General features: G+C 43.4%; 1 protein-coding gene across 1 annotated transcript in view; it reads left to right on the top strand.

Annotated features, from left to right (window-relative positions):
- The window catches only part of plxnb2a.3 (plexin b2a, tandem duplicate 3), a gene marked incomplete at its 3' end in the record, with an annotated part of 89,492 nt that overhangs the window by 29,782 nt on the left and 45,270 nt on the right, over positions 1-14,440 (top strand). The window contains exon 2 of the mRNA XM_079294845.1: positions 4,893-4,946. The remainder of the gene's footprint in view (positions 1-4,892; positions 4,947-14,440) is intronic.

Below are 14,440 nucleotides of genomic sequence, written 5' to 3'. Positions count from 1 at the left end.
ACAGTTTTGCATTCTGGCACTGGAAGAGTGGTGAACCAGAAAGAATTTGGCTTCAAGCTGTGTGTGTGTGTGTGTGTGTGTAGTCTGGTTTTTGCTGAACCAGGATGAGCTGCTGCTCTTCAAAGGCCTTCCATAAAACCTCTGGATCTCAATCGGATGCTGTTCAGACTCCACATTGTAATTACGTCCCAACACATTTCTGTCTGCATGCTCCTACAAAGGAGTGTGTGTGTGTGTGTGTGTGTGTGTGTGTGTGTGTGTGTGTGTGTGTGTGTGTGTGTGTGTGTGTGTGTGTGTGTGTGTGTGTGTGTGTGTGTGTGTGTGTGTGTGTGTGTGTGTGTGTGTGTGTGTGTGTGTGTGTGTGTGTGTGTGTGTGTGTGTGTGTGTGTGTGTGTGTGTGTGTGTTGGGGGCTGGAGTGTGGTAGTTTCCTGTTGTGTGCAGTTGATGTCTCTTTGGGAGGTTTAAGCTGCGTGTTACATCACGTGAACAGTGTTTGGGCTGTTGTTTGCGTGTGATGTTGGTATGATATTTACACAGACCTGTGTGTGTGTGTGTGTGTGTGTGCTGCTTATCTTTTCCATGCTCTTCTCACCAAGTTTCTTTAGTCTAAATTGGATGTGAAAGGAAATCCCATGTCTGCAAGGCTTCCACTGCAGGCACAGACCTGTGTGTGTGTGTGTGTGAAGCCTTTACATGCCACAGTGGATTAACCACAGAGTCTTAGCTGTAACACTGAGGCTGTGAAGGAGAGATTTTCAGAGAAACACAAGAGGGCAGGGACCAGATAGACCCCGTTTCAAACGAGAAGTTAACGTAGATTTATTTGTCGTAACTTGTGTAATTGAGTAACGGCACGTCCGTGGTTATTTCAACCCAAACGACGATCTTTTATTGAACCTAACTAAATATTTAACCTTCTTTTATTGAACCCAACTAAGTTGTTTCCTGTGAAGACAGAGGTTTATTTTGAAAGGACCGTAAACATGTATCGAGCGGAAATTGACACGTGTTGCTGGACGCACATCTTTGTGAGATATTATACGAACCATTGTACGAAGATACGTTGCTTCATCACATTTGGTTATTTACATTTGGTTATTTTGGAACTTCTAAACAACAAAGACTCAAAACGGTAAAGAGCAATGATTTCAAGTGTTGCAGGTTTATAATAAACCAATATAATGATTAAATCTGTATTTTAGAGTATATTAAAAGAGAAAAAGACTCAACTTATCCAGCTGGATTTGCTCATCTTTCATTTAAAACAGCTGACAAAACAAAATGTTCATCACGTAACCAGAGTTCCTTCACATCTTGGGTTTGTTGCTCTGCCTCCTCCATGTCTGCCCAGATCAATGTATGTTATATGTGTTTGGCACCTTACTTTATTTAAAGACGTGAAATAACTACATAATCAACTGTTTTTCTTGTATCAAATTTGTTCTTTCTGGTGGAGAAATCTGACAGTTTCCAAAACCGCTGCCATGATTTTATACTTCTAAAATGTCGAAGCGCAGAGCAGTGACAGCTTGAGGAGAAAATATTCATCCAAGTTTGTGCCAAGAGTTCAATGCTGACATTTGAGTGCAAAAAGAAACCGTCCATCATCCATCGCACAGCTTACTTGAAAAGGACGTCGGTCACTTGCTGTGCTTATGGAGAGTCTTGCCAAACCTCAATGAAATAAGAAGTTAAATTTGCGGCCTGGCAGTGGAAGGCAGCTCATCGTGCATGCTTTATCAACATGTTGCATTAGAATCAGCGACTGTATGTAAGAAGTGGACGTAGTCGTCGTGACGTCGCCCGTTGGTTTGTGGACGTTTTGAAGACTCGAATTTGACGTCTTGGTCGTCGCCGTCTTGACTTTTTGCAACCAGTGAACAGGAAGTGACCATATATGGACTGAGGAGCGACATAGTGACACCGTATACGTCTCTGGTAGCGACCTGTCAATCAGCGTGTAGCCCCGCCCTAAAGCATCCCCTGCTTTATGGTCTGTGTGACTCTAAATGGACCATAATGTACTAAATGAACATCATGCTGTATTGAAGAAGACTTGAAACTAGAGATTGAGACATAAACTCATGTTTACAATGTTTACTGAGGGAATAAATCAAGAGAGAAGTAGAGTCATTTTCTCACAGACTTCTATACAACCAGAGGAGTCGCCCCCTGGTGGTCACTAGAGAGAATGCAGCTGTAAGACACTTCTGTATTGGCTTCACTTTTCGGAACCGGAGGTTACCGCCCTGATGAGATCGCATTAAAAACGTGATGTAATGCTCAGGTCAATATGGAGAGCTGTTGACACTGACTGACTACTATCAGGCTCAAGTCTGTCAACAGATACCAAGTCGAACCAGTTTAGTGACGACACAGCTGGCTATGCAACAGTATCATCCACCTTCAAACACCAGCTAAGCACCCAGTGCTGTTTCACAGTGTTTCATCACTAATTGCACCCTGTGACGCGTCCCTTACCTCAACCTGGCAGCCGCTCGCCGCCTCCAACTGTTCAATGAGGCGGCGACTCCATGCGAGTCATTAAAACGGGAGAAGGAAGCTCTGCTGCACAGCTTTCAGCTCACTGTGCCTCTCTGCTCTCATAGCTGGCATTTCTCAGATAAGAAGCAGCCAGCAAAAGTGATTTACAAGGCTCCTCTCCTCCCTCTGTATCAGAGTGTGTGTGTGTGTGTGTGTGTGTGTGTGTGTGTGTGTGTGTGTGTGTTTTAAAGGACTCAAAGTCTAATAAACTAGCATGAAATACTCCGCCAGCAGAAAACACATCAACCTGCAAATCACATCACAGCGTTCGGCGCTCGTTCTCCATCTGTCATACAGCGGAGGTGAACGTGTGTGTGAGTGCGTTTACAGTATTCACAACATGTTGAAGCTAAATCTTTTTCCCTTAATCATCCTCTTGCTGTTTTTTTGTTTTCCTCGCCCGGGGTGCGTGTCATGTTTCTTCTCTGGTGTTCCTGTAGCCGTACACGTTTACTTCACTCCCATTTCTGAACACTCTTGGTACTTCTCTTCTCAGCAGCGTCGTCATTTGATACACGCATCGATATCACAGACGAGGGCGATTCTAAGAATGCAGGCGTTCACTCCTTCTTTTATTGGATTTCCAGCCACCGGGGCTTTTCTGAACTCCAGTGTTCTTCAGAGTAACTCGATACCGAGCTGGAGAGTCTCCATTTCACTGAGCTCTTCTGGGTGAAACGCTCAACTCTGACCACCCCCCCCCCCCCCCCCCCCCCCCCAGCAGTGATGTCATAGTGCACTGGCCACACCCTGAGTGCTCTTCTACATCACAAAGCCCCGCCCCTTCCAGTGGACCACCATGGGACTTTATTTCTGAAAAAATATGTACTGTAGTCAACGGCGAGATACAAATAACTTCTTAAATTCTATTTGAATTGTGCCATAAATTACACATGTTGGTAATCAAGTCAAAAGATTTCGTCCTATAACTGTTGACATAGAAGAATGTAGTTAGAAAGTCATGAAAGTGACGTCTGTGTCCGAAACTACGATGCCGGTGTCTTTCGTTTCTCGGCTCATAAAAATCGTCGCTGGTGAGATAACGTTACATTTCGAACTAAGTTAGCGAGCTGGCAAGCTAGGCTAACACCCGTGTTGGTGTTGGTGACGTTCATCATGTGAGAAGAGAGATGTAGTTCACCGATAGCTTTCATGCTAAACAAAATGCTACCATGACAAAATGTGACTTTCTTTTATATTGACAAACATCGTATGGCACAAAAATAAAACATGATCAAAAAATATTCATCTTATACCTTTTGACTACATTTTTACCCCAAAAACATCCTTTGGGGAACATTGGAAGCGGCGTGACTTTGCCTCTCTATTAATGATTTTCTAGGACGGGTTCACCCTAATAGACCGCGTTTCTTTTAGTAAACCTGATGGTGTATTTCTGTAGGTGGAAGCAAAATAATTCTCTGGAGTCATTTTCTCATAGGCTTCAATACAAACAGGAGTCGCCCCCTGGTGGACACTAGAGAGAATGCAGCTTTAACACATGAAGCTTTGACGTCACTTTTCAGAAGCTGCATCTTGCCAAAGTTCTTCATTTTTACTATTTGCTGTTGCCTTTTGAATTTATAGAATATTGAATGACGCTTGACGCAAATTGGTACTACATTATCGGAACGCTGATTAAGATGACCGTACCACAAACACCGTTAAATCAGTTCTAATCTATGGTAACCGTGGTAATCTGAGGTTGATCCTCCTGCCAGACCGGGAGTTGAGTGTTCTGTGTCACGGCTTATTGGCAGCGTAGGTGGTTGATTAGTCTGGTCCAGATTACATGGACCACTGCAGTCTGTTTAGGCTGAGTCATTGAAAAAAGTTGAACGCTCAGTGTTTCCTCCATTAAGTGTAATGTGTGTGTGTGTGTGTGTGTGTGGGGGGGGGGGGGGGTCGCCTCCTCTAAAGTTCTCTTCCACTCACCTCAGTTTTTCGCTGTTTCTCTGCATAATTAACCTTCCTTCAAAAGGCAGTTTGTAGCTCATGACTTTAGGGTTATTTTGTTCGCTATAATTGACCGCTCGGGCTGATGAAACGCTTCTAAAACCTCGAGGGAGGACCCTCGGATTGAAGCTAAAGCTAACGTCCTGAGAATTTCACCCAGCAGCAGCTGTGACGTGTTTTTAAACAGGTTTCATCAGCCCCGAGTGTGTCGCTGTTGAAAAAGACCTTTGTGCAGTTTGAAGATTTACATTTAGGGAAATTGCTGAATGTCCTCCTGTTACGATGAAGTTTAAATACATTTTAATTCATTACTTTATTTCCATGAAATCAGAATAAATCCAAATGTAACCAAACCGCTAAATAACAAATGTAACGTTTGTGTTTTGTGTAGGAGAGGAGACGAGGTGCATGTCATCAGAAGTCAACGGGCCTGAGCACTGAACAGGTAAGGGAGCAATCATCACCTCTACTCTACTCGCCTCCACTCTACTCCACTCTACTCCACTCTACTCCACTCTACTCCACTCTACTCCACTCTACTCCACTCTACTCCACTCTACTCGCCTCTACTCGCCTCTACTCGCCTCTACTCGCCTCTACTCGCCTCTACTCTTCTCTACTCGCCTCTACTCTACTCTTCTCTACTCGCCTCTACTCTACTCTACTCTTCTCTACTCGCCTCTACTCTTCTCTACTCTACTCGCCTCCACTCTACTCCACTCTACTCCACTCTACTCCACTCTACTCCACTCTACTCCACTCTACTCCACTCTACTCCACTCTACTCCACTCTACTCGCCTCTACTCGCCTCTACTCTTCTCTACTCGCCTCTACTCTACTCTTCTCTACTCGCCTCTACTCTACTCTACTCTTCTCTACTCGCCTCTACTCTTCTCTACTCTACTCGCCTCTACTCTTCTCTACTCATCTTACGTTTTGAATCAGCTTTCAATGGCTGAGAACCTTTGATTTTGGAAACCCTTCCCTGGCATCAGACTCACTATTTGCCCGATAGGTGGCATAATAAAGACGCGTTTCTATTGTTTCATCCGTCCAACGACTTTCCCTCGTCGTTTTCTGTTGTGTAGTAAGTATTTCAGCCTCATGGGGCAGTTGGCATGACGTGTTGTTTTGTTGTTGGTCCTCGGCTCATACAAAGGTCTCCGGCTTTTCTTTCTACAGTCGTATAAAATTCACATAAAACCGGTTCATTAAACTGGAGTTGCTGTGTCAGCACATAGCGTTGCAGAGCAGTTACCTAATTATTTGGCCTTTTATAACACACATAAACACATGTTATTTCTCTAGTGTGTGTGTGTGTGTGTGTGTGTGTGTGTGTGTGTGTGTGTGTGTGTGTGTGTGTAAACACATGGGAGGCTGATGAAGAGGAAACAGGAAAGCATGTCTGATAAAATCACTGACACAGGAAGTAGTTCAGCTGTTTTAGACAAACAGTCTGGTACAATCACAGGCTGGATATTAACAATTAACACTGTATGTTTAACGACGTTATGGTGTCTGCTGTTTCCTACATGAAGTGTTATCTAGTTGGACGGGAAAGTCTCCACTCAGCTGGTTTACTTTGAGCTAGAAGAGTTCCTGTTTGGGCTCAAAATCGAACCGCAATATCTTTTTTGACAGCAACCAAAAGTACCGAAAAGCATGACTTCATGTCCGGTTCATTTTGTAATCTTGTTTATCACGGTGCAACGCGACATCGATCTGGATCAACATGTCGATTCAGCCGTCCAATAGCATCGATGCAAAGTTTAACATGCAACTTTATTTTGAAATTCACACCATTTCTTCCTGCAGAGCCCAAACATAACATTGTCAAAAATCATATTTGAGTTGCTTTCTGTCACTGTATTTAAATGTGACTGACATGGCGCACGATATTGATCGCGAGCCTGTCAATTGAGTTCAATCAAAATCATATTGTGCCGGACATTATGAGCAATATCAGCAATTTTGCATTGCATTTATTTTGGCAAATTTTGGTTTGGATGTTTGGGCTCAATTAAGAATGCTGTGCGACGGTTTCAATGGAAATTTGTTGTTATTTGTGACATTCCATAGAGTACTTCACTACGTCATTAGTAGCCGTACTACTTCTTCTCGTATGACTAAGCGCACTGAAATAACACAATTTGAAATGTTGTTTTCCATCCAACCCACTTCTACTGTATGCATCTTCATATCTACTTTCTTTATTCGAATGAGGAACAAGTTTTGAGAAAACTTCTCAAACCTTTAGTGTAACACACACACACACACACACTTTCCTGTGGGAGCTGTGCAGGAAAGCTGTGGTGTGATTGTTGCAGCAGGAGGTTCGGTGTCTTTACTTCTGTGGGTGTTTGTGGCGTCTCAGAGGGAGCTGCAGCTGTGAAGGCTGGCTCCAGAAAACCGAGCGCTCCACTCGCACACTGGAGAAGACTGCGAGTCGTCAGCACTTCCTCTCCTGCTCCACAAAAGTCTCGTCTCTAAAGGCTCACGTGCAGATTGAGTGTTGCAGCTTCAGGTTGTCATTCTGTGAACATGCACCGCTGTGGACGGTTATTTGGTCCAGCAGACCGAGAAGACGTGCACTGAATTATTGCGCGTTTATAAGGACGACTGCACTCAACTCAAGAGCTCCTCACCATCGTTGGTTTCCTCCGGCTGGATCCTCACTCCTTCCCCACGTTGGTCGTGATTTGTAGAGAATACATTCGATTGTTGAGCTGTTGTCACACAGCCTGGATTGTGGATGAAAGATGACAAACAAATAGAACGATCTTCAAACTCAAGTCAAACATGCTCCAAGCACTGAGGTCCAGCACAAGTATCTTCACATGTGAAAGCTCCGTTCTGCCTTTATTCTACCACTTCATGTTCTCACAGCCCTCAATTAACCAAAAAGCATTCCCCATTTCTCTGCGCTCCAGCCCTTCCCTGCAGTGATTGTGTGTCGGTACGACGATTGGAGGGTCTGCGTTTCAGAATGGGTGAAAGTGACGCGTGTGTAGCAGAGATGGATGAAAGAGATCGTTAAACCGACAGAAGTGAGTGAAATCTAAAGGTTTCCTGTCGAGTGGCAGGAAATTAAAGCAAATCGGTTCAAAATGACTTCGACGGCGGTCCAACGAAAGAGAAAAATGTGATAAAACGTCTGAAAAGCGTTCTGTAAATCCCGCTGCAGCGTTCTGTGAGCGTTCTGTATCCACTCGTGTGCACACGGGAATCAAAACTACTGTCTGTTGATAAATTATTGCGAAACAAAGCGCTTCTGGACTGGAAGGAATCTTTTCTGCACATCCTTAAAGCCGTTCGTTGGAAAACGTTTTCTGGATTCATAAAGAAAGACGAAGACTCTCCTATTCCTTTACGTCATTATGTCAATTATTAGTTATGATTACGCTGCACTCATCAAAACAATCACAGAAGTCCGTTAATAAAGACTGAAAGAGATGCAACACTGTAAAATAAATAATGTGTTTCTGGACTTTCTGAAGATAACAAACGCTAGTTTTGAAATTTACTTTTTGCTCCAAAATAAGTCCTTTAACTTTGAAGTCTTTTCTTTTGTAAAACATAAAATACTGCCATGACAACGTCACGTTTAGTTAGCATGTTGCAGCTCTTCATTGTGACATGTTGAATACGAGTTTCGGTGGCAGAAGAACACGTCACACAACATGTCTGCAACACGTTCCATCACAGAGATCAAGCAAACGGCATAAAGACGCACAGTGTTGGTAGATTCAGGGATGGAGACACGGAACATCTTGTATTTAGGCCAAACTGCTGCTGTGTTGAGCGTGTTATCATAACTGACAGAATCTACACGGTCATAAGTCTTTGTAAATATCGTGTTGCAGTCATGAATTTAAGTTGTTGCTTGCGGAGCTGTACATAAATGATATGATTTGTTTTCACATTACCAGAGAAGTTTCTACAAAATATTTAAAATCAACGGAGCTTCACATTACATCTCAGATTCTATTGCAGTTTGATGCACAGTGCAAACTCCTCATTACACCTTGATATGGATACCGGACACGGCTTGAATATTCCATCGTGTTATACAATATTCAACGTCTCATTGAATATTGTATGAAGCGTGGGCATTTGAATTCAGACACACTGGAGGTGACGGACAAAAATAAAAACGTCAAGAATTAGACAAAGCAGGAGGATGAGGAAGAGAGAGAGGATGAGGAAGAGAGAGAGGATGAGGAAGAGAGAGAGGATGAGGAAGAGAGAGAGGATGAGGAAGAGAGAGAGGATGAGGAAGAGAGAGAGGATGAGGAAGAGAGAGAGGATGAGGAAGAGAGAGAGGATGAGGAAGAGAGAGAGGATGAGGAAGAGAGAGAGGATGAGGAAGAGAGAGAGGATGAGGAAGAGAGAGAGGATGAGGAAGAGAGAGAGGATGAGGAAGAGAGAGAGGATGAGGAAGAGAGAGAGGATGAGGAAGAGAGAGAGGATGAGGAAGAGAGAGAGGATGAGGAAGAGAGAGAGGATGAGGAAGAGAGAGGATGAGGAAGAGAGAGGATGAGGAAGAGAGAGAGGATGAGGAAGAGAGAGAGGATGAGGAAGAGAGAGAGGACGAGGAAGAGAGAGAGGACGAGGAAGAGAGAGAGGACGAGGAAGAGAGAGAGGACGAGGAAGAGAGAGAGAGGACGAGGAAGAGAGAGAGGATGAGGAAGAGAGAGAGAGGACGAGGAAGAGCGAGAGGACGAGGAAGAGCGAGAGGACGAGGAAGAGCGAGAGAAGGATGAGAGGATGAGGAAGAGCGAGAGAGAGAAGGATGAGGAAGAGCGAGAGAGAGAAGGATGAGGAAGAGGGAGAGAGAAGGATGAGCGAGAGAGAGGATGAAGAGGTAATAATACAACGTGTGCAATGTGTGTATATATACACAGACTCTTCTAATTAGTGGAATATATCCATTACTCTCAGTTTTAATGAAAACCCCCATAAATGTGCTGATGCACTTCTTCAACTGGTGCTGAAATATCGATCTGTCGATCTGTCGTGATCCGTGTCTCGTATCTCGCCTCCTTCGTGACATCCCAGCGCTGACTTGCAGCGTGAGACGGGAGAATCGGTGGCATTGAACATGGTTGAATGCGGTGCTGATGAAAGCTCACGCTGATAATAGCTTTTCCATTATGTCCTCGGCCGGCTTAACGTTTCATGTTTTACTGTTGCAGACTTCTGATTCTCGCTGCTTTGGGTTTGTGCCAGAGAGTCTTTTCACTGGAGTTGTTCCATTCTGTGTTTTTAGGAATATATTATTCTTTGTGTTTCGCATTTCTGCTCGATTAAGCTTCGTGGAGAAGACCCGGGGTGGGAGTGAGAGGTGTGAGGGATTGTGGTCGCCCTTTAAGAAATAAGATGTCTGAGATTAAGAGAAATCAAACGGAAGCAGCTGGAAATTCAAATGATTAATCCAGATAATAATCTCCTCCCCTCTTCTTAGTGGATTAGTCGTTGTTTTTTGGTTTTCTTCATGTTTCATAAATAACTTCCGAGACACTTATGAGCACATCTCAAGATTTAAAGTTGTTCTTTGATGTGATTCTTTGTGGAGGAACTCAGTTTTACAGGTCTGTTGATTAAATCCACTAATTGATTAGTGGACTAAATCATTTTGAGTGTTCTACGAATAATTCCTTTGGTTGAAGACGGCACGAGGGGGTAGAAAAGGGAGGTAACGGAAGTTTCACATCTTTGATTGTGTATCTTTAGATTTGTGGGCCCTCTGTATTTAACCTCTCCAAACGTTCCTCCTCCGACCTCGGGTTTAGTTTCCACAGAGCCGGTCCGGCTCGTGGCCTTGATCAGAGATCACAGATCCAACATGTCCTGTCAGATTGTTTAAACACACCAGTGCAGCTCTGTTCAACTCCCACTCTGTTTATCTCTCCTCCTCCCGCCTCCTGGTTCTCATTCCTCATTTCATCTCCTCTCCATTCCTTAAGCCTTGAAGAGGGAGTGTTTTCATATTTGTTTGACTAATTACTTCTGCTGTAAAGCACATTAATTACATTTTGACTCCACAACAAAGAACTGGGCTGGAGAGCCAGCCTCAGTAGTTCTCTGTGTTCAGTAAGAAGGTTATCCTGGAATATCTGATCCGCTTCAACCTCCTCTGTGCTTGTTTAATGAGGTAGTTGCTCATTTAAATCACAATTCTGCACTGAGCTGTGATTACTTGCCGGTTGGCGTGTAGTGTTGCGTACTGTAATATGTCACCAGAATTACTTTGCATTGCGTACTTTTGGTTTCCTACTCAGGTTTTGGACGTACTAAAAGATCTCGCATACATTTTCAGCGTGCTAAATAGCATGCTAGCCGTGTCCGAGCCGCGCGCGTCACTCTTTAGTGTCCCCCTGGAAACAGTTTCCATTGTGATGTGAGCTTCTCTCGCTGCAGCGTTTCTTTTCCTAAATGCTTCTCGTGTGTCTTCAAATTGGTGAAAATGTTTCTTCGTCTGCTTTCGTTGCGTCTGTCTGCACGTGTTTTCTGAATTAGGTTTGAGCCCTCCAGGCCACCGTACATTACACCAGTTACATAAAGAGTGCAGCTTAGGGAATGGTTTTACCCCGCATGCCTTTGGCCTCATAAACAAACTAATTAACCGTGTGTGTGCGTGTGTGCGTGTGTGTGTGTGTGTGTGTGTGTGAGAGAGATCTGATGACACAAAGCAGAAGTGGTCTGCTTTCCTTCCAGTCGAAGAGGAGAGAGAGGAGATGGAGGGATGGAGGGATGCAAACAGAGTGCTGGTGTGTTGTTTGAGAAATGGGTCAAGAGGAAGTTGAGGGTGTGTTTTTTTTAAGCGTGTCTGTGTGTGTGTGCATGTGATGTTTCACAGCTGAGACAATGTTGTTGGTCAGAATTGTGTGTGTGTGTGTGTGTGTGTGTGTGTGTGTGTGTGTGTGTGTGTGTGTGTGTGTGTGTGTGTGTGTGTGTGTGTGTGTGTGTGTGTGTGTGTGTGTGTGTGTGTGTGTGTGTGTGTGTGTGTGTGTGTTTGACGGTGCATAACTTAATTCCACAGGGAAGCCACAGCAACAGCGCCTCGGTTTCCTGTCCTAATTGCTTAAAATCCTACACAAATAAGCCGACACACACACACACACACACACACGTCCACAGTCATTTACACATTTTAAATCCCATGTTTAAAAAGGACTTGTACTTTCAGCAGTGGCATTGTTCTAACATTCATTATCTGTTTTGACAGAAGAGCTCATTTATCTTCTTCGCGGTTCTTGAACACACATTTATCATTTTAGTCTTAAAGATGATTAAAATATCGTTTTTTAGGCCTTCGTGTGCAACGTAAAGTCAATCTTAATAAAGTCAACAGTCAACTATTGTCATTTAAAGCGGACAAATTATGATAAACTCACTTTCAGTGCATCTGGTACCAACCCACAAGCTGTGAAATGAAAGAACCCGTCAGTTCTTTAGGGCTCCGCTTCTTACGTCACATGTGGACTTATTGCAATAAACTGCCCGCCATATTAATCCCGCAAGCCAATCGGAGCAGACTGAGCTTTTCAGGAGGAAATATTTTTGGGGTTTTAGACAGTTTGTCTGACAAAACAAGACAATTTAAGACGTCAACAAGAAGACTGAGAACATATCATGGCCGTTTCTTACCTACTTCTTGAGATTTTATAGACCAAAAGATGAACGGACTGAGAAACCGGTCTGCAGATTAATCAACAATGAAAATCATTGTCAGCTGCAGCACCAGTTGAGCCTGAGTAATAATAAAAGACCTTTATTATATTTCCTTCTATTCAAGCGTCCCAGACAGCGAGAACATCATGCACAACACCAGGACCCTGAAGCGTCATTCAGTCGTTATTTACGCCTCTTTTCTGCTGTTTCGTGCCAAAGAAGGCCACAAGGTTGGCTGACCTGAACACAAACCTGATCCACACGTGAGCGGCTGAAGCGTTGGTGCTCACTGATGCATTCGTCACTAAAGGTTGTTGTCAAAGCGAGGCAGCGCGAGTGTGAAACTGGCAATCGGTGTGAGGGGGAGCCGCCATGTTTCTCATTAATGAGTTCTGTGGAGAAATGCGATTTCAGCTGTTTGAAAGTGTGATGTCATCCTTCTGGCACAACCTGTGACTTCACAACAAGGTTTGCACGAACATCACACCGAGGGGAGCGGAGTGCAGATGTTTGGGGTTGGAAAGAGAAAACGTTTCACTTTTAGTTTTAATGTGTCTTAGGTACTTGTTTGGCAACAAATTGTGTGTTTTGGGGCATTTTCAAGCAAACAAAATGTCAAACAAGTGTGAATAGGGTCAAAACATGAACTCGAAGATATCAGCATGGAACTTCACCACTTCATTACTCGCATTAAGACACACGTTTTTTGTATTACAAGTTTTCACAGAACAGAACAATCCCTAAAACATTCCCTTCAAACATTATTAAATATAAACGCCCCAATTATATCCAAACGCTTCAGCTTTAAGGATGAATCTCCCGTTCACGCCTTGACTTTGTGCTCCAGTCTCTGCATTTAAACGCACACGCTGGCTCTTTGTCTCTGGACGGGGCTGCTGTTGTTCCACAGCCTCTCTTGGCACATGACACATGACTCATGGTGGGTGTGTGTGTGTGTGAGAGACAGACAGAGACGGTGGGTGTGTGTGTGTGTGTGTGAGAGACAGACAGAGACGGTGTGTGTGTGTGTGTGTGTATAGTATTTTCCTGGCGTAGAGGTGAGACGGAGAGCAGAGGGTGTTCCTGTCTCCAGTCTGGACCTGCTGAGTGTGTCCGTCCTCCGTCTGCTTCATTTCTACACAAATTCAACCAAAAATCTGCATTTATTCTACTATAAATCATGTTAATAATATGTGGAAAGTCACTTTGCAGTCACAATATTTGTCAAAAGTGTTTTCAAAAGTGATTTCTTCAAATCTAAATAACATGCACACCCGGCCTTTTCGCCTTTTTCTTGCCATTTACGGATTCACGGCCAGTTTGTTGAATCTCATTGAAGAGAAGCAGAGTGGAAATAAGAGTCAGTGAAGCTGAGAGAAGAATGCACAATAAGCCTCCGAAGATGGAGTGAAAGCTGATGTAAATCTGAGAATCCTCGCGTTGTTTTAGCTCTCCTCGTCTTAACTTTAAGTAGTGTGGAGGTTTGGACTGAACAAACATTGTGAAGGTTTTTGGGCGATTCTGACGCAATATCTGACTATTTTTACAAATAAAACAATCAATTTATGGAGAAAATAATCAGCAGATGAATCTTCAATGAAACTATTCATTAGTTAATAATTCACTTCTTGTCACAGCGTAGGAAAACACATTGCTACCGCCTGATTAGTGACTTTGTCCGGCTCATTTTGTGTAAGCAGTGTAGCATTGAAGCATGGTGGGATGAGCAAGCTAACTAGCGTTAGCTACAGGAGGTGTGCTGAACGCTCTGGACAAGGACATGCTAACGTTAGCCTCTCGAGCTAACTAGCCGCTCATCCGTGTCTCTCATTAACTAATATTCATGAGTTCACGAATATTCATTAGTTCACGAATATTCATTAGTTCACTAATATTCATGAGTTCACGAATAATCATTAGTTAATGCTGCGAGCTGTGACGACACTTTACGGCCCCACTGAAGTACTTCAGTGTTTTTACTCAAACTATTGTATATTTCCTAAAACTAACGAAGTCGTTTTGTTGCCTAAACCTAACTGAGTTGTTTCCTGACGGAGGTTTATTTTGAAAGGACTTTGCCTGAAACGAGCAGAAAGTTACTTGACTTTTGTTGGAAAACACACAAAAACTGAGGAGTAACTTTTATAATAGTGTGACGGTCACAACGGACGTTTCAAGACATTAGATATGTTATATAACATATAATATTCCTGATTTTACTTTTTTACTTCAGTAACATTTTAAAGGAAGGACTTTTACTCGTA

The sequence above is a fragment of the Melanostigma gelatinosum genome, assembly GCF_949748355.1.
Source record: "Melanostigma gelatinosum genome assembly, chromosome: 22".
Taxonomy (NCBI): Eukaryota; Metazoa; Chordata; class Actinopteri; order Perciformes; family Zoarcidae; genus Melanostigma; species Melanostigma gelatinosum.
Note: the sequence above shows the minus strand (reverse complement) of the source record. Positions and strands in the feature narration are given on the sequence as shown.